Here is a 10,507-nt window from a genome sequence, read left to right as displayed (position 1 = left end):
TTGGGGTCAAGCACTTGGTGGCCATCCGGGGACCGTGGTGATGTGCCACCTCGGACACTTTAGCTGTGCCAGCGGCAGGGCAAGGAGAGCTTATATGGATTTAAAAGATCTGTTTGCTCTGCAGGGAGAAAAATAAACCGGGGATGGCGAGTTCACATAAACACTGTGCTATTTATGGGAGGCTGCGTCTCGCTGCGCATCTCTCCTCGCACATCCTCTGCCGCTGGGAGGAAGCCGTTATCCCACTGCGGGGCTCAGCCTGCAGCCAGAGGTGACGTGGGGCAGACCCGCCTGGTGCACGGCCCCATCCAGCCCCAAAGGGTCCCCCTGCACATGGATCATGGAGCAGGGCAGCGCCCAGGGCATCTCCTGGTTATCACAGCCAGCACTGGGCTCTGCGAGGTGCTGGGAGCAGCCGGGGCATCCCTGGGGAGCCCCGAGCCCCTGAGCCCCCCGGTGTCCCAGGGTGAAGGTCCTTGCAATCAGCCCCTGGCTGGGAGCAGAGCAGGAAAAACGGCAGGTTCATCACGGGAGTGAAATGCGGAAGCAAATGCGGGCAAGTCCCGGCCTAATTGTATGCAAATCCCCCAAACACTGCGATTAAAAACCACTCCTTTTCCTAAGTGAATTGGCAGTTTGCTCTCCCTCCCCGGATTTGCGCCCCAGCATACCTAATCTTAGCAGCGCCCCTAAAAAAGCCCAGATTGTGCCAAAAATGAGCCGCATGGCTGGGAGCGCGCCAAAGGGAGGTGGGTAAGAGCTCTCCTGCCAGCCCCAGGAAAATTTCTCAGGGCTTTGGCAAAGGCTGCAAATATTGAATGAGCAAATGTGGCCGCTGGCTGTTGCAGGTGGCTGTGCAGAGCCCGCTCGCGGCGGACGTGGCGTCAGCTGCTCGCCCTTTCCAGGTCGCCCTCCGGAAACCGGGCTGGGGCTTGTGTTGGAGGCTCCTTCAAAAACCATGAAATGCAATTTTGTGGTGAACATCAGGTTCCCAGCAGGTTGTTCAAGGTCTTCCAGGCTCTTGCTGGGGTTTGGAAGGAGAAACCCAAGCGATGCGATGGGTCGTGATAAGCCGGAGGAAGCGTTGGATGAGGCCACTCTGGGCAGATGCCCGCAGAGACAGCGAGGTGGGACAAGGGAGGGCAAAAAGGTGACACAGGCACGGCGTGGCTTGTGGGGACAGGTCCAAACCTGGGCTGCCATGGGAGGGGATGCACAGCGGGCTTGGCGTGCCGGAGCAGCACCCAGGAGGCGAGTCGGGGCGTGGGGAGCTCCTCTCCTCCCACCACTTCTCTGCGGATCCCCTCCTGCCTCGCTTTCCCTGTGGGAAGAGCAGCCCCGAGCTGCCATCATGGGTGCTCAGCACAGAAGAAGTTGAGGTTTCCTCTGCCTCTTCAATTCTGGGAGCTAGCCCAGAGGCCTTCTGGTCATGGAAAGGGGCCTCTTAATTAGGGAAGTTAATCAGGAGCGTGGCCGGTGCCAGCAGCACAGGGCTGTGTGCTTGGTGGGATGACGTCTCTGTGAGATATTAATTAGGATGACCCCAAATGCCACGGTCCGGTGGGTCCGGACAGGCTGGCACAGGGAGAAAAAGAAGAAGCAAACAAAGGGAACAACCAAAGCTTTTCCAAGGGTGCCTCTGTCGTGCCGAGGTGCCGCAGATCGATGCTCGCCCATAGCGCCTGCCCTGGGGTCACCCGTCCCCGTGTGACACAGGGCCCTGGTGGGACTTCGCTGAGGACACGGGGCTGCTCCCGGGCTCGTCCCCTATTTTAATGCCGTCTGATGGGGTGCACAGCCCCGGGAAGCCGTTTGGAGGCCTCACAGGGCGCTGATCCCCAGCAGCGCTCGGGACTTGCAGCAGATGCTCAACAGCTGTGACACAGCTTAGAGAGAATTCCCAGGAGACCATTCCAAGTATGAAGTCCCTTCATTTTTGTTTGGGATCTGGAGTGGGAAGGTCATGCGCCGGCCACATTTTCAAGCTCTTTTTTACACTGCAAAGGCTTGTTTTTGCCTACAGAAGCTGAGCTTGCCACCGATTCACGGGACTCCCAGATTTTGCTGGGAAGCACCCGGTCCTGCAGGACGGACGGAGGGACAGCTGCTTACCCGGGGACTGACGCTTCCCACCAGGCACATCTCAGCCCTGCAGCCCATTTTACAGGGGGTTTGCAGTGGGGCTGGGGAGCTGGGGCGCACAAATCCCTATTGCTGGGAGCCGGGAGGATGCTCACAGGGTTTTTTTGTGCTTTCCCGGCACCAGCCTGAACCTGGCAGGAGAAACTGCTGAGACATCACCCGATGGAAGGGAAAACAAGTCCCGAAGTGCCAAAACCCGTCGAGCTCTCCGCCAGTGGTGCCCTTGGCACGACAGCGGGGTAGAGCAGAGGTCTGCCGGCTCGCTGGCCCTGCCTGCACCCCATCCCAGGCCCTTTGCCTCCTCGCTGCCGTATCTCCCCCACCACGTGCAGGACCTATTTTAATCCCCAGGGAGCCCCTTGAGCGTTATCGGGCCAGGCCACCAGCCAAGAGCTATTCCTGCGCACCCTTTCCAGCAGGCTCAGCATCACGAGCAGCGCGGAAGGGGGTTAAATATTTCCACTGCCGTAAGTCAGAGGACTGCGAAACCCCTTTGGCCTCCGTGGCCAGCCCTCGAGCGAGCCGGGAGCTGTAGGAAGAGCTCCTCTTTTCACTCCAAGCGGCCCGTGTCGGGGCAGGATGGTGCTTGCTGAGCCGTGCCCGGAGAGGAGGAGCCGGGGGTGTGAGCGCTGCGGTGCAGGCAGCGATGACAGCTCGCTCCGGGGCAAAGAGTTGGCAGAACCACAGCTTCCCAGAAGAGAAAAAAAAAAAAAAAAAAGAAGAAAAAAAATGAGGAAAGCATAAAAAGAAAAATGTGGCCTCTGCAAGTCTTGCTTTGCTACAAAAGATGAACGAGGGGCTGGAATCTCATCTCTTATTGGGCCCCCCAGGATGGTGCGATCACTTTCTGATCAGTCTTGGGGGAAATACTAGGGAGGGGATAAAGAGCCAAGCAGGGTGCTGTATGTGGAAGACCCCAGGGTCAGCCCCAGGCCTGGGGCTGCCGTGGGCTCAGGATACCAGCCATTGTCCCCCCTCATTCCATAGGGGTGGAAGAAGATGAGGATTTGGGTTAAGGGGAAAAAGGAGGTGAAGGAATGGCAGCAATGAAGGGAAGCAGCTGGGGAGAGCGGGCTGGGCCAGCTCAGTGCCTCCTGGAGCTGTCCCCTCGTGTGGGCAGCCCCTCAGGAAGGTCCCATCCCCATGGCTGCTGCTCCTGAATTTTGTGTTTCTGGCTTTAGAAATCTGCCCCGTATTTCTATTTTGAAATCCTCCGGCTTCAGCTTCCAGCTGCCTCTTACATCTTCCTCAGCTGGCTGGGCAGCTCTTGATTTCGGTAGCAGGGCTTTTCCCCTGCTCAGACACTTCCAGACCCCAGCCCCATCACCGCCCTACAGCACGGGATCTCCTCTTCCACCCTGCTCAAGCTCAGGAGGCGACGCCGGCCGTGAGTCCTGCAGAGGAGCTGCTGCCGCCAGCGCTGTTTCCTTTGAACCTCCCCAAGCCGAAAGGTTTCTTGGAGTTGTGCTATTTCCAGAACTGAAATCAGGACAGAAACTTGTTGGCTACCTCCCCTATATTGCAGGAAAGGCCGCTCAGATCCTTCCCATGTGCCTAAACCTACAGATTCCTTTCAAAGATGTGGAAAATTCCTTATCAGCGCAGGGGATGCATCTTCTGCCCGGATCCCTCTCCTCTTCCAGCTGGGATCCATTCCCCGTGGTCCCAGAGCAACGCAAACACTACCCAAAATGTCTGAATGCCAGAAAAAACAGCGTCCAAGCCCCTGTCCCCGGGGGATGGCTCCTGAGGAGCGAGCAGCGCTGCCGCTGCCACGGGACATGTGATTTTTGCATTGCACCGAACAACACCAGCAAGTTCGGGAGGGACGTTCCCACAGCTGGCTGCCAGAAATCCCCGGGGGCTTCTCCTGCCTTTCCTCCCCTGGGCTGGAAGGGTTTGGGGTGCAGGGATCAGCCTGGGGATCACCCCACTGGTTTGGTGCTCCAGGACGTGGCAAATGGCCACAGTGATGCCCAGGACCCGCTGCCACCACCGTGGCCCCGATGCTCAGTCCTTGCCATGAAGGGAGTGATGCAGATTTGGGGTGCCGAGGGTGGCCTTTCAGTGCCACAGGGGACAAAGGGTCCGAGCCATCTGGCTCCTATTGAAGCTCTTGGGGTGCTGAGGGACCCCAACTGCTCTCATAGGTCTTGGGGGGCAGAGAAGGGGTGAGGGGGGATGCAGGTGTTGGCTTCGTGGAAAGGTTGAGGAGGGATGGGATGGGATGGGATGGGATGGGATGGGATGGGATGGGATGGGATGGGATGGGATGGGATGGGATGGGATGGGATGGGATGGGATGGGATGGGATGGGGTGGGATGGGGGAGCACCAGATTGCAGGGCAGAAACCTCAGACTTGTTCTGAAGGCGTTCGGGTGCACAATCCGCGATTTCCTCTACATACTCTGTGCAAGGATACCCTGAGCACCCACAGGACCATGCATGAAGCCACCCCAAGCAATTCCCTCCTCCCTGGATGAGTTTTCTGGAGAACACCTGGGAGCAGGGCTCAGCCCCAGCCCCTGAAGCAGCCATTTCCGACCGTGTCTGTCTCTTGTGTCCAGGGTGGAGACACGGGGACAGAGCAGGGGAAGGAAGCTCCCCCTGTGTGTCCCCATCCCCTGTGCTTTCCTGCGAGGATGAAAGAGGTGAAACCCGGCCTCACGTCTGCTCTGCCTGCCCCAGATATCACAAAGGGATGGGGAGGTGGAATGAGTGCACCTCCGTGTGTCCCCCGGCCTTGGAGGGGACCTGGCACTGGAGAAGCACTGGGAAAGGACAATGCAGACACTGGGGTGTGCCCCAGGGTCCCCTCCGAGGGCCAAGGGACAAAGTGAAGGTCCCAGTTTGGGCTCCCTAAATAAATGCTGCTGATATAGCAGAGATCAAGACGAACACTGGTGGCTGAGCATTTCAGCTCCCCTCCTCTCCTGAAGCTATTTCTCCCTTTCAAAGCAACAAAGGTGATGGGGCCAAAGGGAGCAGATGTGACACGGACCCTGGGCATGAGTGGGGGCAGAGGACACAGCTCCTGCAGGAGAAATAAAAGGTTTCAGCCCCCTCAAGGCACGTTCCTGCCCCTCCTGATGGGGCGGACGCTGAGATGACTCCAGGAGAGACCCGAGGGCAAGTGGAGCTCGTGGAGCCTAGGGCAAAAATTCCTCTCCCAGGACGGTTTCACCTTGAGCCAAGCACAAAAAACTCAAAGGAAAGGCTTTCCGGGAAGTCCCCCCGCTTCCCCCGAGCCTCCCCTCCCTGGATTGGGATGTTTTGACCCAAAAGAGGAGCGGGGCCCTGGGAGGGGTGCAGGAACTGGAGGAAGCCAAACCCCGGGCGCTATTTTCAGCTCCCTGGGCAGGAAAAGCACCTGCTGGGGTCATTACGCCGCGGGAAAAAACAAACGTCGAGATTTTTCTCCCTGGGGGGGTGAGAAATGAATAGCTGGGCTCATCCGAGCCGGACCCCAGGGTTTCTCCCCAGGGACTCCCAGGTCCCGGTTCCCAATCTCAGCACGGGGACGAGGGGTTTGCACCCCGGGTCCTGGGGATGGAGGTGTGTATGGGGGGGGGTCTTCCCTTTAAAATAAGGGGATTCAGAGGGGTCCGACTGCTCTCGGTCCCTGCCGCGGATCCTGTGCGGATAACCGGGCTTCTGGTGCCCTCTCCCGTCGGTCTGCAGCAGTCCGGGTTTCAGCAAATCCGCACAAAAAAAAATAAAAAATAAAAATAAAAATAAAAATAAAAATAAAAATAAAAATAAAAATAAAAATAAAAATAAAAATAAAAATAAAAATAAAAATAAAAATAAAAATAAAAATAAAAATAAAAATAAAAATAAAAATAAAAATGCATTTTTGCCCATAGGGAACCAGGAGTTGTTTTTGCTTTGTGGTTTAGACGTACTGGAAGGAGCTCGACCCCCCCCCCGATTAAATTGTCCCCATTTCTAAAGCAAAACCCACAGCTCCCCCTCCTCTTCCCAGCAGCAGCTTGACCGGGCCTGACACCGACAGCTGAGCATGCAAGAGGGACCGGGGGTGTCGGATGCATTCCCCCCCCCACCCCGGGAAGGGGGAAAACCAGCCCGGGGGGGGGGGGCAGGCTGGGAGCACACAGCAGGGAGCCTCCCCAGGACGGGAATTTGTAGGGTGAGGCCCCTGCGGAAGGGCTGGGTCATGGGGCATTGCTGCTGGCATGTCACTGGGGGGGGGGGCACCAACCCCTCTCCCTTTCCACCATATCCCAAAATGAGGAAATACGCACTGCCCTCCCTCCCCCAACTCTCTGAGTTGTCCCCGTGGTGTATTGGGGGGGGGGGGTCGCCCCTTTTTGTGCATCCCATGGAGCTGGGGCAAGAAAACGCAACGGGGAGACACGGCCCCAAATCCCAGCCCAGACCCCAACCCCACAGCATCATCCCCCATGGGGTGGGGGCCACTCCTGCCACACTGGGAACATGCCCAGGATGGGGATACCTCAATGATCACCCCGCCGTGGGACCCCCCCAAGCTCCCCACCATGGGCTGTCCCCTGCCAAGGGACGCTGCTGTCCCCAGCGCCTGTCCCCGTGGCCGTGCGCCATCCCCTGCCCCAGACAGCTGTCCCTACAGGGGTCGGGTGGCCACCATATGTCCCTGCTGAATCCCTCGCATTCATGGGGCTTCCTCCAAACCCCCACCTGTCCTCCTGCTCGCCCAGCCAGAGCCCCCGCCCCACAAAACCAGCCCCTTGTTGACAACCCCGGACCCTGGAGGAGCTGCTCTCGTGTGCTGGAAATGCCCCTGGGTTAAAGGGGGGGGGTCCTGTGAGAAGTTGTATGGGGTTCCCTGATCGGGGACCCACTGGGAGGGCTCCATCCTGCTGCAATTTGGGGCTGGGAATGGAAAGGGCCACGTCCAGGCTGTGGGGTCACGGAGCAAGGGAGGAGCACAGGGGGGCAGAAATGAAGGAGGTTTGGGGCTGGCAGTGGGGCAGAGCATTGCCCAGTGAAGGGGTGAGGGCACCCAGTGTGGTCCCTGGGCTGGGATCCTACAGGCTGGGGGGTTGGGGGAGCTCCTGCTGGGCCTTATACTTCCAGAGGTATCAATATCTGATTTCCTGAGGGGGAAACTGAGGCACGGAGCCTGCAGGGCTGGCAGGGGAGGGGACGCAAGGATGCTGAGCACCACGCGGACACGAGCAGCCCCATCCCATCACCTCCCAGCACATCGGTGAGCCCAAGCTGGGTGAGCTGACCCCTTGGGGTGAGGGAGATCCTGCCACCACTGCTCCCATCCTAAATGGGGACAGGCAGCAGGACACCATCCCCATGGGCCGAATAGGACCGGTCCCATATCCCCAGTGGGCCGAGACGTGGCTCTGCAAAGCCACCGGCTCTCGGGGATGGGGCCAAAGGGGGCAGGCAGTGCCGCGGCCCCATCCCGGCCAAGCAGCTGTCGCCGTCCCAAATCTCCGGCGAGCAGGCACGTCGGAAATCCCGGGTGTCGGAGGAGAGGTCTGCGCCGCATTCCTCGGCCGGGAGCGGGGAGCAAGCCAAGCATCTCCCCGCCGCCTGCAGCTGCTCCCAAATATGTTACGACTTGTCACGGCCGCAGGAAGGGAAATGGGCAAGCCTGGAAAGCAAGAGGGGATGCGGGGTGCCGGGGGGCCGCGGGGAGGTCGGGCCCGCTGGAGGTGGCCTTTTGGTGAGAGCCCTTCACGGGGCAGGACTCCTCGTGGCGCAGCGGGGTGCTCTCTGCCGTGCTGCCCTCTGCCTTTTTTCCCCATCAGAGCCTGCACTCAGTGGGTCGGGAGCTGCCTCCAGCTTTGACATCCCCTAAAACCACGGAACTGTTCTGCCTTTTCCAATGGAAGGAGCCCCCCGGTGCCAACCCCACCACCAGTGCAGGGACGTGCACCATGCCGCGCCGTGCTTAGGGGCTTCAAAAAAAAAAGCACACCGGGACCTTTGGCCGTGGTGGGACAGCAAAACAGCCCCCGGGCACCTCTCCCCGGCTGGAGAAGCAGCAAAGAGGAGCCCTGCTCACGGAGATTTTCTCAATGGGGAGGTATTTTTAGCCCGAGCCTCGTGGCTGCGGTGACGGGGTGAGCCGTCCCCGCGAGGCCGGGGGCCCCCTCCTCTGCCAGCCGGGGAAGGTCACCCCGTGACGGATCGCAGCACGTTCTGCCCGGCGCGCACACAGCCTCGCCTTTGTGTGCGTCCCAGCCGCCGCCATCCATCACGGGCTAACCTGACAGCCGGCAGCAGAGCCCTAAGCCCCCGACGGCTCCGAATTACCCGGGGCGCAGCCTGCAGCCCGGTTTTGGGGCCGTACGCAGGGTGCTGGGGGTGCTGGGGGCTGTGATGGGAGCCCCCCAGGGTCCCTTGTGGGGCTAGGGAGGGGACGGTGGCTGTGTGTCCATCCGTGGGGGTGCATGAGCCTGCTGGACACTTGAGACTGCGCTGTGCCCCCACACTGCGCCCAGGACGAGGGGGACCCTTGGCAAAGAGCATCCAAAGAGCACCTGGGATGGAGGAGCAGCACCACGGGCAGGGCCCCGTGTTGGTGACAGCCTGGATCCCCATGGATCCACCCTAAAAGAGCTGGGGTGAATGTGGGTGCTCAGGCTGACCCCCCAGCACCGTGCCCATTGCAGGTGACACCATTTTTTGTCCCCCTCCCCAGGGCCGGGTGCCCACAGGCTGCCTCCTGCCTCTCCTGCCGTGGGGTTTCGGTGACCCTGGTGTCCCGTGGGGGCTGCCTCGTCCCCACCTCTCCCGGCTGGGAAAGCCCCGCCGCCGGCTGCAGCGCTGCTGCCCCTGTTTTATGAAGTGCGAAATGCTTGGCCGGGCTGCTGCACGGCCCTGCCACGTGCCCAGCGGGGCTGGCTGTGTCACCGCCGCTGTCCTCGTCCTCCAAACGCACTCTGGCAATTAAAAAACGTCGAGTCGGGCTGGTCCCTTTGGTGTCCCGTGCCCAGGAGCTCACTGGGGTTGTGCCCATCAGCAGGTGCCCCCAGCACAGGTCCCCACGAGCGAGGCGCTCTGCTCCTCAGCCTGGTTTGGGTTCTCCCCTCCTAACAGCTTTGTGCCAGACACTGCAGGCTCTCAGGGACGAATCCTGCCCCTTTAGAACCATTTTAATAATTTTGCCTCATACAGGGACCAACCCAGTGACCCCATTGCTTTCCTTCTCGAGTATTTAAGGGTTTTGACTGCGCCCGGGGAGCTGTGCTGGACCCAGGGCTGCAGCCCCTGCTGTTACAACTGCAGATATTTTCTAGGTGGTAAAAATGTGGGGATGGCGATTTCCCAGTGCTGAGAGCCCGAGAGAGCTGATAGCAGGGCTTGGGGATGTTTCAGGGCTCCTGGCCAAGAAGAAATCACTGCCCCTGATGGCAAAAGGATGTCCTTTGGGAGGAGAGCACCATGGCGGGCCCCAAAATGACTAGAAATGAACCCAAAGTCAGCCAGAGCGCTGGTGGGTGGGCGCGGGGAATGCGCCTCCCCGGGGAGGGGGATTTGGGGAAGGAAAATCCCAGCAGGGTCGGCCCCGTTCTTGGCTGACATTCTTTCCACTGACCGATCCCTCGGCTGGAATCTGGCCCGGAGCAGGAATAGGAGGAGGTGGGAGATGGTTTCTGACGTTCCCAGTGGAAAAAAAAAAAAAAAAAAAAAAAAAAAACACCCTCTGGATTATAGACAAAGCTGGGGAGATGCTGCTGGAGTCCTGGGAGGGCTGGGGAAGGGTTAAAATCCCAGTGCCCTGCTCTTGCTCACACAAAGCCCATCACCGTGCCTCAGTTTCCCCACGCTCAGGGCTGGATTCCTCCGCGTCCCCACAGCTTCAGCAGAAGCAGGACCAGGCCTTTACACCCCGTGGGTGACACGGGGGGCACGGGGCAGCGACGGGGAGAAGCTGAGGGGCACTGGGCTCTGCCCGCGGGGATGGCGCAGACCCCAGGGTGCCACGGGGTGGTCACGAAGGGGTGCGGGTGCTGGCCAAGAGGCTGCCCCCACCCCGGCCACCCCGTAACTGAAGGGACCAGATGACAGCGGAATGCGGGACGGAGCTGGCAGCCACCCACCGGCCCCGGTGCCACCCGCGGGGGCAAACAAAGCCCCCGTTTGCCGAGCCGCCCTCCCGTCCCGTCGTGCCAGCTCCCCCCTAGGGCAGCGTAATCCCCGCGGGGAGGGCGAGCGCACGACCGCAGACGGACAAGTTTTGATGCGAGGAAGCAGCTTAGGGTGGGCTCAGGTTTCCTTTTTAGGTCCGCTATATTTATCTCCGTGATTTAATGCCAGCGCCGGGGTTTAAATGGCACCAAGCAGTTGGCGTGGGGAGACGGAGCAGCCGTCCCCGAGCCACACGCACGTCCCCCC

Source organism: Aythya ferina (assembly GCF_964211825.1).
Source record: "Aythya ferina genome assembly, chromosome: 25".
Taxonomy (NCBI): domain Eukaryota; kingdom Metazoa; phylum Chordata; class Aves; order Anseriformes; family Anatidae; genus Aythya; species Aythya ferina.
The sequence above is the reverse complement of the archived record's forward strand: the minus strand, read 5'-3'. Positions refer to the sequence as shown.